This window comes from Artemia franciscana, chromosome 17 (genome assembly GCF_032884065.1).
Source record: "Artemia franciscana chromosome 17, ASM3288406v1, whole genome shotgun sequence".
Taxonomy (NCBI): Eukaryota; Metazoa; Arthropoda; class Branchiopoda; order Anostraca; family Artemiidae; genus Artemia; species Artemia franciscana.
The window spans coordinates 23,717,654-23,734,343 of record NC_088879.1 but is presented as its reverse complement, the minus strand read 5'-3'; the positions used below and the strand labels follow the sequence as shown (position 1 = coordinate 23,734,343).

Sequence of the window (16,690 nt, the reverse complement as noted above, 5' to 3'; positions counted from 1 at the left end):
TCATGACCTGAGCATTCGGTCTTTAGCTGATCAAATAACTGGTCTGAAAACAGCTTTTTTATGATAGTTTTTTTCGACCAGGTAAGCGAGCACTATGTACAGATCATCTAAAAACTAGTAACGGTCGTCGTGATGATTAAGCAGGGAATTAATTACAGCCAGGAAAATTATTCCAGCTAATTTCGTGCCTTGTGGGACCCCGCAAGAAGTATCTGACCATGATGAATCCCAATCGTTTTCGTGGAGTACAAAGACTTTTTGTTTTCGGCCAGTTAAGAAGTCAAGTACAAGGCCAAGAGTGCGTCGTGTGGCACCCATTTCCTGGAGATTCATGCCTGCAGTCAGGTGGCGGATTAGGTCAAAGGCCTTTCTGAAATCTACTGCGCAAATGTCGACGAAACAGCTACCTTTTTCGAGCCATTGGAGGACACAGTCAAACATCCGTACTAGGTAGATTGTAGTACTACACTTGGGGAGCCCACCATACTGGAATTTATCAGTACGCCAATGAATTTTTTTCAGAAGAAACTTGAATATGAAGGCTTCAATTACTTCCGCCAAACAAGGTGTAAGTGAGATCGAGCGGAGATCGTCGCATGGACTAGTAGCACGCTTTTTGGAATAATTCTAATATAGGCCCGTTTCCATTGTGACGGGAAATAGCCGGAAGCAAAACACTCGTTTATGACGCTGGACAGTGGTAATGCTATAAAGGCTGCATATTCAAGTAGTAATTTGGCAGGTAATTCACCAGGGTATGAAGATGTATTCGGTTTGATCTTCCGTAATTCCGAGTAAACGTCGAACTCACTGACTATTATGTTGTTCTCACGCTCACATTTTTCAAGTATGGTGGACTTTTCATCAGCCGTAATAGGTGGATAGGTAATGCAGATCTTGGTGAAGGATTCGCTCACTTCTTCCGCACTGATTAAGGACCCATCATCATTGCTGAGCTTTAAACTGCTGTCAAAAGCTTGGCCAGCCACTTTTTTCACAGCGTTGTGCCACTTTTTGGGGGTCTGAAGTAAGTAGTTCGTAGGGCATGGTTTCACAACCATAGCGATCTTTAGCTTTCCTTACCAAAGAGACTAATTGAATCCGCAATTTCTTGCCGTTGATAATATCACCCCATGAGTTGAGACGAGACCTCTGTTTTATTAATGATTTAATAGCTGGAGAGATCCATGGTTTGTCGTATTCACTAACAACAAATGATTTTGCTGTAAAGATCTTTAGGTATATTAAAGATCCAAGTAAAGTGGCATTGAAATCGGATACCTTAGTATCCAAGGGCTCGTTACTGTACATTTCGGGGAAATGAAATGTGCCAATCCATCGACCGTATTCACAGATGGCCAACTCCGTACAAGGACGCACAGAAAAACGGGATAGTTTGGGCTTTGTATGAACTTTTCTTGCTTTCCACAGAATTGCGTTGTGGTCTGACATGCCAACGGGACTAAGAGAAAAGAAAGGGGAGTAAAAATTATCACAAATTGTGAGTATAAGTTCCAATATGCCCTCCCCCAAAGAGTGGGTGGGTATGACCACTACTTGTTTTAAAGACAAACAAGATGATAACCAACTCTTGTTGGTTTGGTTAAAGTCTCCTCCTATAATAAAAGCTAGGCTACTGTATATACTTCTCAGGTGATCAATAGTCGTTTCGAGGTGGAAAACCAAGTCACCCCGGTTTCTGGCACTTTCCGGGTAATATACTGAAGCGACTATAATACAAGAAAAGCGACGGGGAAGATAGCAGATAGCCCAGATTACTTCATGAGCTGGATCAAATAATTCCAGTAATAATTTGCAGGGGATGTCTTTCCGAATGTACAAGGCAACACCTCCACCTAGTCTATGCTCACCTCAATCAGCACGTGTGCTCAGGGAAATTTCTTAGCCTGCCATATGACCTGACAACCTATCAAGATTCCACGTTTCTGTAACTGCGATAACTGGGATACTATTTTGACGGACGATAAATTCAAATTCTTCCATTTTGTTACATAATGACTGGCAGTTTACAACGAGAAAATTCGGCATTCTATTTTTCGAATTAAAAGTCACTGACCTTAATAGGGGGGGGGGAGGCTGATCACTACTAGTCACTGACCCTAATAGGGGGGGGGGGAGGCTGATCACTACTAGTCAAATATATTGGAGCTTGATTGAAAGTAATATGAGATGGCATATTGGCATTTGTAGAGCAATCTATCTTAACAAGGATACGTTGATGGGGTTAGGTTTTCGGAGCAAGACTGGTTGATATCAATGAAACGATAACTGGGATCATCAACTGGCCTCGTTTGCTGCCATGCTTGCGTCATCGTTTCCCCTTTTTACAGTTAGACAGGAGCTCTTGGGGCAGTGGTCTGTCATCTGGTGTTCTTCTGAGCAAATTTAATGCTACGAGTTTTGCAAAAAAAGATGACGCCACAGTTAACTCAGGCGAAAACAGTCCAATTAAGGCTTCTTTATTGTATTTGAATGGCATTGCACACATTAGACAAACTTAATAGTGTCAATAACTATATAATAAACAGTATTCTTTTCGCTGTATTGCGCGAATCAGGCACAATTAAGCTAAACTTAGAATTTTTGCAAAAAAAGATACCGTTACAGTTAACTCAGGTGAAAACAGTTCGATTAAAGCTACTTTATCATATTTTCAATGACAAGGCACACACATTAGACAAACTTAGGAGTGTCAATAACTATATAATAAACAGCATCCTTTCGTTAGATTACATGAAACAGGCACAAATAAGCTAAACTTAGATTGGTCTCTGGGACTGCTGCAAAGTCAACCAGAGCCATCTATCTGAGATGTATAGTGGAGAGCTGAGCTACACTCAAGATTTATGGGTTGGGGAAGGGTCTCTATCGGTGTTATAGGTGGGAAAGGGGCTATTGATGATGGACTTATAGGTGCTGGGGAAGTTTCGGCTTCGGGGCTGTCCTCCTCATGGTCAGCGAGGTCCGATGATTGAGGATGCTGGCTTAGTGTTTTTATGTGTCATCCGTTGTGTCGGTAAGTTCCTCCCTCGGTTCTTTCAATTGTTTACAATGTTGGACTCCCTTGCTTTTTAAAATCAGAGGCTTAATGTCAGTTGGGATTTAAAATAACAGCTGAGTCACGAGCTCCTTTAAATATCCCAATTCATTAAGATTTGATCACCCACTCGTACGTTAAAAATACCTCAATTTTTCTAACTTTTCCTCTCCGTTCAGCCCCCCAGATGGTCTAATCAGGGAAAACGACTTTCTCAAGTCAATTTGTGCAGCTGCCTGACACGCCTACCAATTTTTAATCGTCCTAGCACGTCCAGAAGCACCAAACTCGCAAAAGCACTGAACCCCACCTCCTAACTCCCTCAAAGAGAACATATCCAGTCCGGTTACGTCAATCACGTATCTACGTCATTTATAAGCGTTTTCCAAGATTCCCAAGATTTCTGTCAACATATCTGGACGGAATTTAAAATCAGAGTTCTGAGACATGAGTTCCTTTTAAATATCAAATTTCATTAAGATCCCCCAAAGAGAACGGATCCGTACCATTTATGTCAATACCGCATCTATAACTTGTGCTTATTCTTGCCATTAAGTTTCATCTCGATCTCTCCACTACAAGGGTTTTCCAAGATTTCCAGTTTCCAAGATTTCTGTTTCCCCCTTCCAACCCTCTATGTCCCCGGATCTGATTCGAATTGTAAATGGAACATCTGAGACATAAGATTCTTCTATATATCAAGTTTCATTAAGATCCGATCACCCGTTCGTAAGATACCTCGATTTTCACGTTTTCCAAGAATTCTGGTTTCCCCCTCAAACTCCCTTCAATGTCACCAGATCTGGTCGGGATTTAAAATGAGGATTCTGAAGAACAAGATCCTTCTAGATATCAAATTTCATTAGGATCTGACCACCCGTTCATTCGTAAGTTACAAATACCTCATTTTTTCAAATTTTTCAAATTACTCCCCCCCCCAACTCCCCAAAGAGATCGGATCCGGTCCAGTTATGTCAGTCACCTGTCTTGGACTTGTGCTTATTCTTTCCACCAAGTTTCATCCTGATCTCTCCGTTATAAGCGTTTTCCAAGATTCCCCCACCCAATAATGACACTGGATCCGGTCGGGATTTAAAATAAGATATCTGAGTTTCGAGGACCTTCTAAATATGAAACTTCATTAAGATACAATCACTCTTTCGTACGTTAAAAATACCCAATTTTTCTATTTTTTTAGAATTAACCCCCAAAGAGAGCAGATCTGTTCCGGTTATGCCAATCCCGTATCTAGGACTTGTGCTTATTTTTCCCAACAAGTTTCATCCCGATCCCTCCACTCTAAGCGTTTTCCAAGATTTTAGGTTCCCCCAAACTTCCCCTTCACCGGATCCGGTCGGGATTTAAAATAAGAGCCCTGAGACATGTTATCCTGCCAAGTATAAAATTTCATTAAGATCCGATCACTCCTTCGTAAGTTAAAATACCTCTATTTTTTAATTTTTCAGATTTAACCCCCCTCCCCCAACTCCCCCATTGAGAGCGGATCCGTTCCGGTTATGTCAATCACGATCTAGGACTTATGATTATTTTCCCACCAAGTTTCATCCCGATCCATCCACTCTAAGCGTTTTCCAAGATTTTAGGTTCCCCCTCAATTCCCCCCAATGTCCCCAGATCCAGTCGGGATTTAAAGTAAGAGCTTGGAGACACCATATCCTTCCAAACTTCAAATTTCATTAAGATCCAATCGTAAGTAAAATACCTTCGTAAGCTAAAAATACCTCATTTTTTCTAGTTTTTCGGAATTAACCCTCCCTCCCCCCAACTCCCCAAAACAGAGCAAATCCGTTCTGGTTATGTCAGTCACGTATCTAGGACTTCTTTTTATTTTTCCCACCAAGTTTCATCCCGATCCCTCCACTCTAAGCGTTTTCCAAGATTTTAGGCTCCCTCCCCCTTCAACTCCCCCAAATGTCACTGGATCTGGTCAGGATTTAAAATAAGAGATGTCCTTCCGAACAAAAAATTTCATTAAGATCCCATCATCCGTTCGTAAGTTAAAAATCCTTTGTTTTTTTCTATTTTTTCCTATCTATTTCTATTTTATATTGACAGACCAACAGAATTTGGGATCACTTTATGTCACTTGGTTAATACCATCAATACACATCAAGACTCAACACACTCTGAAAAGTGACTTACTGCCATGTTGAAATATATATTTGATACATTTCCCTTTCTGCTTCTATGTTTTCTTGGATGGCATACACGTTCAAAATCATCATCTTCACTCTAAAACGAAAAATAAGTTATTAAATGACCCAATGATAAATCAGTGGTTGGGGAACCACTCCTCCCATTTCCTACCAACATCTATAAATTTACAAACATATAATTCATACAATATAGTAAAATTATTACATACATTTATCTTAGTTCTAACGTTGGGAAAATTCTTTTTCCCTTCCCAGCACCCTTAATATGGCACCCCTTTTCCTTCCCAGCACTCTGAAGTCCTTCATAAAGTGAGATTGAGAGACCAGAGCACCGGACAAAACTGTCAAATTAAGTTTGACAGCTGGTAGTGGGTAACTTAATATCAACTAGACCTACGTTGCCTGGGCAACGTGAAGTGTTGCGGCAACCTTTGTCCGGCTTTGCCGATTAAAGTGTTGCGAGAGCAACACTTTGGTTTTGTTTCTTCGCTATCGGTTAAATGCTGAAGTTGTCAAAACTATCAAAGCTTTCAAAACGGCATATTCAAAGAAGAACACAATCAGTAATCACATGATCAAATTCTTCAGCGTTGAAAAAACAACAGCAAAAGAATATCGGAAAAAGGGACTAAATTGAGTTTGCAGCCAGTTGAACTTTATCCTTTTCAATCGTAGACATCGTGACGGATGGAAACTTGGAACATTATCTTATATAATCTAGTTGGTATTATAAAGCTATCCGTAACTTTTCAGGATCAAATACCATAGATGTGCACCAATTTGCACAAATTTGTAGCCCCTCATGAACCTCCTCTAGCAACCCATTCTTGCTTACAAGTCCCTCTTTCGTGAGAGACAAAGAATAACACAATCAGTAATTAGATGATCAAAGGCTATTCCTCAGGGTTGAAAAAAAAATATTGGAAGAAGGGACTAAATTGACTTTGCAGCCAGTTGAACTTTATCCTTTGCACACCATAGGCTCTGGCTCGAGGACAAGCAAAAACCATCCTTTTTGGCCCCAGGCAAGAGTCGTACGGAGCTTTCCAAAATATAAAGTCATATTCATCAATCCGGCCCGAGGTCCACACTTTCCGTAAAAACCACACAGGTTAGACCCTTACCAGTTTCCAGGAATAAGCTGGAATCGACCGCATAGGAAAAAAAAAACAAAAAAAAACGGGACAAAACCAAAATGTTGCTGTGCAGTTTACTCTTCGCCTATAGTAGACGTATTTTGTTGAAATGTAAAAAGGAATTGTGCAACAAATTTTCGAATCTTTTTAATTCGACACCAAAAAAGAAAAAAACAAAAAACAATTCGGATTATGCGTAAAAAAGGGAGCAATCGTAATATTTTCACTCCTCGGTAAACTCTACTTTGTTTCGTCGAATTTGTAAAACAATCGACTTGTTATCGTTTACTACTATTTCAACTGACTCGCTATCCAACAGAGCATCTATAATCACGTCATCACCAGAAGACTCCAACGTTTCCGCGTATGACTGAACAGCGTTATCAGAAAATGCGATGGGGTATGTTTGTCCATTCGCATTGCGAACAATCGCGTTGGTGCCAACAAAAGATCTCTTAAGGTCCGATATGTCTTTGTAAACCATTCCACAAGTTTCACAGTAATCACATGATCACACCCCAGCGTTGAAAAAACAACAACAAAAGAGTATTGAAAGAAAGAACTAAATTGACTTTGCAGCCAGTTGAACATTATCTTTTTCAATCGTAGACATCGTAACGGATGAAAACTAGGAACAATATCTTGTATAATCTAGCTGGTATTAATTATAAAACTATCCGGAGCTTTTCAGGATCATATACCATAGATGACATTCTATTAATTATTACGAAACTACCTCATTGTTTTGTATTATCGTTTGTACCCGTTGCGTAACATCTTAATTCTAGGTTACAGTGATTGATAGACCATCGATATGAACTTTCTTACCGACAGATTTACAGGGATCGAATACAATGTGCACCAATTTGGACAAATTTCTAGCCTAAAGTGAACCGATTTTTACTTACAAGTCCCTCTCCCGAGATAGACATCAAGTTCAACCGGAAACAAATAATGGGTACACCAACAAGCAAAAGTTGCAAACTCCTCATCTCTGAAAATGATTGTAACCTAACAGGCGATTATTACTTACTAGGCCCCTAAATGTCACTTTGCAGCCGGTTGAACTTTATCCTTTTCAATCGTAGACATCGTGACGGATGGAAACTTGGAACATTATCTTATGTAATCTAGTTGGTATTATAAAGCTATCTGTAACTTTTCAGGATCAAAATACCATCAGGGACCCGTAAATTTCCTGTAATGACTCGCCATCCAGGATCGCTTATTATTGGATGGCGAGTCATTACAGGAAATTTACGGGTCCCTGATGGTATTTTGATCCTGAAAAGTTACAGATAGCTTTATAATACCAACTAGATTACATAAGATAATGTTCCAAGTTTATCCAAGTTATGGGTCCCTGATTCCATAGATGTGTACCAATTTGCACAAATTTGTAGCCCCTCGTGAGCCTCCTCTAGCAACCGATTCTTACTTACAAGTCCCTCTCCCGGGATATACATCCAAGTTCACCGGAAACAAATAATTGGTACACCAACTAGCAAAAGTTCCAAACCCCTTGTCGCTGAAGTCATTGTAGCCTAACAGCCGATTATTACTTACAACTCCCCTACATGTCTTACAATCGGGAACCAAGTTGTTCTTACCATCAATTACACCAGAAACAGATAATAGGTACACCAATCAGCAAAAGTTGCAAACCCCTCATTGCCAAAGATGATTATAAGCTAATAATCGACTGTTGCTTGGAAGTCCCCTATATATCTCACAATTGGTATCGGCCTATTTTTGGTTCAAGTGTGTACCTTACCACTGAAGTTGTCAACCCCTTGAAACTTTCAAACTGGTGTATGTCATGAAGGAATTTTTGTAACAAAAAATGGATGACATATACTTTGATCAGCTCATCAAGGTCTATCAATTGTCATTGAAAAAAAAATCTATCTGTCTTAGTTCAAAAGTTGACTTTTTTGCCGGAGGCCAACTTTCTAACACCACCACTTAGAAAGGACCAAAGGATAAGCTCTAATTTCTTTAGCAATGAGAGAACTTTTAAAGTTTAAGAGGTATATCTGATACCGTTCTCTATTGCAATCCCAAGTAGAAAAAAAAAGAATGGTAAAGTCAGCTGAAATCACGAACAGAAATGTCTAGAAACAATAGATGGCAGCACTTTCGGACCCGCGGGAAAATCGCACTTTTTTGTTTCTGTAAATTTTCTATTTATCACTCAAAGAAGATATATTGGCTGTGGGGCCGGGGAACTACCGCATATATTTAACACTTATAGATTTTAGTCCATCTTCAATTTGAAACTGGTGCCTGCCTGCTTGCCTGCTAGAACGGAGCTTTCCACTCGAAAGCAGAAACATGGTTTGATGAAACGAAAGCTTGGCTGCACAACTTCAGATACTCCTCTCTGACATAGGCTATATAACTCCACTTCACTTCGCACACCATAGGCTCTGGCTCGAGGACAAGCAAAAACCATCCTTTTTGGCCCCAGGCAAGAGTTCTACGGAGCTTTCCAAAATGTAATGTCATATTCATCAATCCGGCCTGAGGTCCACACTTTCCGTAAAAACCGCACAGGTTAGACCCTTACCAGTTTCCAGGAATAAGCTGAGATCGGCGGCATAGGAAAAAAAAAAAAAAAAAAAATCGGGACAAAACCAAAGTGTTGCTCTCGCAACACAATTAGGTCATTAACATTATTAAATTGATTGGAAGTTGTATGTTGATAGAACAGGTAAATTGAACTTAAAAACTGATCTTAGCAAGATAATCAGCTAAAAACATTATTATTTCGAACCGAAATTTTATTAGATTAAGTCTGTTTTTCCTTTACATAGCTTAGGAATACCAATTTACGGATTGACCAGGCAAAAAAAGAAAATGGATCGGTAATACAGCCAAATCTGGATAAATTACACAAAAAGTGTTTTTTCTTGTGTCAATCAAGATATGGGAGGTAAGACTTCCACAGGGTAAATTTTCCAGAGCACCCGAAAAAACTGTCAAAATTAAGTGTGACAATTGGAAGAGGAAAACTTAACATCAATTACATCATTAATACTATTACAGAAATACGAACTTGCTGGTTGACAGAACAGGTAAATTGAACTTAGAAAGTGATCTTAGCAGGATATTCAGCTAAAAAGATTATTATTTCGAACCAAATTTTTATTAGAGTAAGTTTATTTTTCCTTTACATAGCTTAGAGGTACTATACGCATTGAAAAGGCAAAAAAAAAACGATCGGTAATATAACCTTATCTGGAAAAATTACACAAAAAGTGTTTTTTCTTAGGTAAGTCAGGATATATGGGGATTGTACTTCTACAAGGTAAATTTCCAAAGAGGTAGGGGGGATATGCAAAGACAGGAGGAATCCCCAAATCCCCGCTTTTAAATCCAAAATTTGCTTCACTAATCAAACAGATCGTGGTAACGAACTGTAGTAAGGAGTGACCCGGCTCAATAGTAATCGAAACTCTAAAAAATGGAATTTTGATACCAATAGTTACATCAAAAGAATCGAATTTTAATGCTGATTTTAAAGATACAAGTTTAATCAAAATCAGTTATACCCATCAAAATTTACGAGCCTGGGAAAATTTGCCTCATTTTAGAAAATAGGGGGAAACACCATCAGATTCAGCGTATCAGAGAACCTTATTGTAGAAGATTTAAGCTCCTATCTACAAAAATGTGGAATTTCGCATTTTTTGCCAGAAGACAGATCACGGATGCGTGTTTATTTGTTTTCTTGTTTTTTATTTTGTTTTTCCCCCAGGGATGATCGTATCGACTGAGTGGTCCTATAATCTTGCGAAAAAGCTTATTCTAACGGAAATTAAAAGTTCTAGTGCCCTTTTTAAGTGACCAAAAAATTGGAGGGCACCTAGGCCCCCTCCCACGCTCATTTTCCCCCAAAGTCACCAGATCAAAATTCTGAGATAACCATTTTATTCACCATAGTCGAAAAACTTAATAACTATGTCTTTAGGGACGACTTACTCCCCCGCAGTCACCGTGGGAGGGGCTGCAAGTTGAAAACTTTGACTTGTGTTTACATATAGTAATGGTTACTGGGAAGTGTACAGACGTTTTCAGGGGGATTTTTTGGGTTTAGGGGGAGAGTTGAGGGGGGGGGGGGGGGGTTACGTGGGAGGATATTTCTATGGAGAGACTTCTCATAATAAAAGAAAATTTCAATGAAGGGGGCGCAGGATTTTCTAGCTTTATTTAAAAAAAAAACAATGAAAAAATAAATATGAAAAGTTTTTCCTACTGAAAGTAAGGAGCAGCATTAAAACTTAAAACGAACCAAAGTTATTACGCATATGAGGGGTTTACCTCCTCGTTATACCTCACTCTTTCCGCTAAAGTATTTTTTGTAATTTCAACTATTTATTCTGCGGCCTTTGTGATTCAGAGGTTATTCTTAAGGAATTGGGACACAATCTAAGCTTTAGTGTAAAAAGCGAAGTATCGACGAGGGTTGAACCCCTCATATACGCAATAAAAACATACGAATATAGAAGTTCGTTACGTAAGTTAATTCGCAAGTTACGTATATTTTTTACCAATGAAAACGTTTGTAAAAAATTATAAGTTCTAGTTGCTTTTTTAAGTAATCAAAAACTTGGAGGGTAACTAGGCCCTAAGCTGCCAAATTGACACATTTTGGGTCAAAATGACACAATTTTATGTTACGTGACACTATGAGACATTCAGTCGAAATGATGACACAATCGACGCAAATGACACATTTTTCAAGAAAAAATGACACAATTGAAGAAAATGACACATCTTTCCAAAAAAATTATACAATTTTGTCATCCAAGTCTTGTTTTTTAAATGGTATTAAAAGAAAAGTAAAATTTCAGTTTTCTACCTCCAGAAAAGCTACAAATTAACGGAAGGGAATAGCACTACCTAACGGTGATAGTAGTACACAAACCGTGCCGAATTCAGGACAGATGCCATTACCATATTTAAAGTTTAAACCACGAGAATGAATCAGCCATAGTGGAAATTTCAAATCAAAATGCACGTTGAATATCTGAACTTAATAGGCTGCTTGATTGAGTATGTGATGTAGCCAACTGGTAAGTGCTTAATAGTAAAAAGTAAACAGCGTGCAGTTTACCAGAGCTGTATGCATAAGCAGGAACTCACATTTTTAAGAGTACAGGAGGGGTATCCACCTCGGATAAGATTACAAATTTCCAGAGAAGTCTTTCCTTCAGAATAATCGATCTGGCTTAAAAAGGCACCAACCAATATGACAAAAATACTAGACCGAAATTAGTTGAATGGTTTACATATTGAGTAAATAAATATAGCTTCAAAATTTCTAATTGAACATACTTCTATTTTCAAACAAGATTACTTCATTCAAACCTTACCTTGTTTCACTTAAAAAGGATGAAAAAGGTCAACAAGATCAGTTGATTGAATTTGGAGTTCCAGAGTAGTGACACTCGCCTTCACAAACTCCTTTCCACCTCAAGGGCAACCATGAAGTCTATCATGAAGCTTTTGTCAAAACTGACATCTTAGAGAATGGTGATGCTTTTGTCATACCCATGATCTCAGGCTGTTAGAAGGAAATCTCCGAGATTTCTTTTGGTCCAAATACCGAAATACACGTGCTGAAATACAAGGATGTGATACCCTCGAATGACCTAAACAGTTTAGGTTGAACTGCCTGAACTTCCTTGTAGAAGTTATCAAACAAATGAGGAAATAAATTGATCATTCTGATCCCACTTTAAAAGCTCTGGCTTGTTTAGACCCAGTGACTGCTTTGAGTGGAAAAGTTGACACTCTAGTGGGACTGACTGGTCAGTTCAGCAGCTTACGTGGGAAACATGAAGGTGAAGTAGAAAGGTCAAGGAATGTAATAGAAACTCATTGGATCTTGATGAGTGAGCATAGGGATGAGATTATCAGAGCCATGGGGACTTAAATGTCTCCTTCTATCTTTTGGAAGACGTTAATGAATACGAAAGATGCTCAAGGCAAGCCACAGTTCGAAGAACTGTCCCTTTTCATGCTAAATCTGTGTGCTCTTCCGCATTCCAGTGCAGCTGCAGAACGTTAATTTTCAGTTCTATCAAATATAAAAACGAAACTCAGGAATAGTCTACTTCTCGACACGATAGACTCACTGATGCATGCAAAGCAGCTGGTCTCTCGTATCTCAGGAATCGTGCACGACTGGGAAATTCCTTCCGATATGCGGAAGAATTTTATGGCTTGGTACAAGGAGAAAGAAGAAGAGACCAATGAGCCCTAGATATAGCTAGGGTCGAATATACTTGAAGTTTCGGGGAAGGGGTCTGTGTGTGTGATCAAGCTGTTCAGTGCTTATATATCTGATATTTATCTGTAATTTTTACTACAAATATGCGATTGGTTTTGGCTTACATTTTTCCTCGGCCTCAAGGTCCATTAGAAGTACGATTGTAACCATTAAGACAGGAAGACGGCTTAGTAGCATTGTTGGTTCAAGCTAAGCTTCAATGAGGGCACAATGAACCACACACAAGTTGATAGACAGATAGTTGGAACTGTTTTTTTCTGGGAACCAAGTTCCGATTGCCGAGTCAAAGTGACATACTGTACAAAAGAAGAAAACTAGGCACAAAGCATGTTAAAACAAAAAGAAGCGTGTTCAGGCGTTATACTTCATTTTTACAAATTTCTTCTCGATTGAATCCAGGTCTTGGGCAAGTTTTATACTCGCAAACTAATAACCTCTCAAGCTCCTACTGTGGTCTTGTGTTTTTCCATTTTCGAAGGTGTCAACTAAAGCTTAGGCGATTACGATTAAGGCGTCATGCGAAAAGTCTTTAATTCAGTGTCGGAATTGACTGTCCCAAAAACTTTTATAAGTGTAAACTTGCCTCGTTGGCCGCCCCGACACAAATTCATACTGTGTAACATAATCGAATGCTCCTATTACTTTCATGACGTCATAAAAACGTCTCGATCCAAAAATAATATTTTAAGGTTAAGTTTACTCCTTTTTGAACTGATTTGGAAAAGATTATATATTCAAAACTCTAAATAAAGATTTGACAATTGAATATGATACCACTTGTAGCAAAAAAATATGACACATTTTGTGACACATTATAAAATCTGAGATGACACAAAAAGCACATTTTCGGAAAAAATATGACACATTCCTTAAACAAAATTTGGCAGCCCTGGCTAGGCCTCCTCCGCTTCTTTTTTCTCAAAATCTTCCGATTAATTGCAATTAATTAATATGCAAATTTCTTTTTAATTATTTTTGTGCGAAGAGCCAAGATTAAAACATGCATTAATTCAAACACGTCCAGAAATTAAATAAAAAAAAACAAGTTTTTGTAGCGGTAAGTAAAGAGCGACATTGAAATTTGAAACGAACAGAAATTACTCCGTATATGAAAGGGACTTTTCCTCCTCAACGCCCCGCTCTTTACACTAAGGTTTTCTACTGTTTTAAAACGTAGAGTTAAGAGAAAGGGTCAAACTTTAGCGTAAAGAGCGAGGCATTGAGGAGGAAAAGTCCCTTTCATATACGGAGTAATTTTTGTTCGTTTTAAGTTTTAATGTCGCTCCTTACTTACCGTTACAAAAACTTTATTATTTTTTTTTATTCAAACTTAAAACGAGGCCAGATTAACGATGAACAAGTCAATATTTTCTTATTGAGAGACTAGGCAACAAAATCAGCACAATAAAAATAAATCAAAAGAGAGACGAAGAAGAGAGGCAGAAAAGAGGATGATTTGATGTTGGCCAGGAAAATAAAGCAAGGAAAAATTAACCATTAACGAATTTTAAAAGTTTGATTACTGAATACTGCCAAGGCATCTATCCAACCCGACAAAAAAATATAAATAAATAAATGATCAGAGAATCAGACAAATGTTCATATTCTCTCAAGTCATGCTTTTTATCTTTTATGGATTTTTACTTTAGATCTAAAATTTGTTTGCTACATACTGCCTGTTTGTCCTCTTCAACATAATAAACAAATACAAAATAGAAACAATAGGACAAATCTTTTCAAGATAGTGGAAATCAATTTTGTGAAAATATCGGCCCTGTTTCCAAGGGCCGTCTTCAGCACAATACGAGAAAGAGAGAGATATATATATATATATATATATATATATATATATATATATATATATATATATATATATATATATATATATATATATATATATATATATAAATAAACTTACATTAAAATGTGAGAATTAAAACTAATAATGTTTTTTTTTAAACTTTTTTAAGTTTAACAGTCTTTATAGTCTTTAAGATATAAATTACATTTAAATACCCGGAAAGAAGCGCAATTTCCCCATACACTACAGTTAAAAACCTTAGTCCATATTATTAAGAACAAAAAACAAAAAAGACATATAATTTCTCCAGAGAGGAAATCGTTGGAAACTTTTTTGTTGGAAAACCTGTCCACTGTTGATTTTGCTCAAGTTGTTGGATTAGAAAGGAATTTGTTTAGCCATGATTTTTGCTTGTCCAAGGAACGCCTCAATAAAAAATTGGAAGGCTTGAGAAATGAATCTTAGATGAGAAACCGTATTTATTCGCCAAGATTCACTCCTGGACCTGCTATTGTTAACCTCTCTTCTAACACTTTGGAGCCCCAGGAAATCGAAATACTGGAAAAAGGTCCAAAATTCTCCTTTCTACCGAAACAAGTTCCTTTCGCAGATATAGTTTCCTCTCTAGAGTCCGCTTTGCATAAACACTATACATCTGTTTCTAACCCTGATGAAGTTAGATCTGGTCTTATAATTACCCTTTATAACAGCCAAAAAAAGGTTAAACCCTCCTACCACTTCCACACCAAAAAATTTGCACGACATAAAAATACTATCTAATCTCCGCCCTTCTATTATAATAACTAAAGCAGACACAGGCAATTCATTTGTTGTCTAGAATACGACAGACTATGACAAAAAAATTCTTTCGCATTTAAATGACACAATTACATATAAACAATAACTCATGATCCTACTGATCTGTTTGTTAATAATATTATAATTGTATTAAAGCAGCTAAAACAAAATGGTATATCACCCCACATTTTATAGAATAAATTTTTCCCAAGTGGTAGTTTCTGTCCCAAACTCTATGGTTTACCAAAAATACATAAACAAGGTATTCCCTATACTAAAGCCCCCGATGCCAATAATGGGAAATGGCTTTGCACAGCTTTCAAACCTTTATTCCAATACCAAAATTCCTATATTTGTAATTCGGCAGATTTAATTAAAAAAACTTAGTAGGACAAGCATTTCAGAAAACACAATAGTTAGTAGTTTTGACACTGTTTCCATGTATACGAATATAGATGTGACTATTTCTGAGGAATTATTAAAAAAAAAATAGAAGAAAATTAGCACATAATCGAGGTTTCAGCGACAGGAATTGATTGTGAAGTTTTAATGACTCTGAATAAAATTTGTAATAAGTTTTTTATGTACTTTCAATTTCGCGATTCTTTTTATCAGCAAACAAATGGGTTTCCTATGGGAGCACTTTTTGTCCGGGCTACTCGCAAATATTTATGTTGAGAACCTTGAAAATTGGTCATTAAATTCTTATTTTTTAAAACATGTCTATTGGGGTCGTTATATGGACGACGTAATTTCATTTTGGAATTACAGGGAAGCTGAACTTTGGGGCTTCTTAGATCATCTTAACACTTATGTCCAAAATTTGCAGTTCACCCTAGAAGTTGAAATTGAAAATAAACTACCTTCTGAAAAGAAACTGAAAATAAATTATTCATAATGCTGATAAAGTGGATTTTACTATTTGTCGAAAGCCAACTCAAAACAATAGATATCTTCACTTTAATTCAAATCACCCCCCCCCACACACACAAGTTAAAAGAGCAGTTGTAACTTCTCTCATTGATCGTGTCCTGAACGTTTGCTCCAATTCGTATATAAATGCAGAAATAAACTTTATCAGGGATATTCTTTTTTGTAATGGATACCCCCTTCCTTTTGTCAATAAGATAATTAACCGTAGACTAAAAAAGTATTCTTGTAAAATCTAAGAAGATATTTCACAATGTGAAGCTACTGATAAGCCCTCAAATATTGTCTGTCTTCCGCATATCCCAAAAATCACAACAAAATTAAAAAATATTTGCACACAAAATAATCTATATGTAGTTTTTACTAATAATTTTCAAATCATTTAATTTCTTAAATTCTGGTAAAGATAAGACCCCAGTTACTCTCCAAAGAGGAGTCTATCAAATACCTTTTGACTGTGGAAATTGCTATGTTGGCAGGACACATCAGAAT

At 37.4% G+C, this 16,690-nt stretch overlaps 1 protein-coding gene across 1 annotated transcript in view; it reads right to left on the bottom strand.

Moving 5' to 3' along the window:
• Nucleotides 1–5,117: 5,117 nt before the first annotated feature.
• LOC136037619 (uncharacterized) overlaps nucleotides 5,118–16,690 on the bottom strand; it is a 51,863-nt gene continuing 40,290 nt past the window's right edge. The window contains exon 3 of the mRNA XM_065720334.1: nucleotides 5,118–5,311. The gene's annotated coding sequence lies outside the window, so the exon portion shown is untranslated. The remainder of the gene's footprint in view (nucleotides 5,312–16,690) is intronic.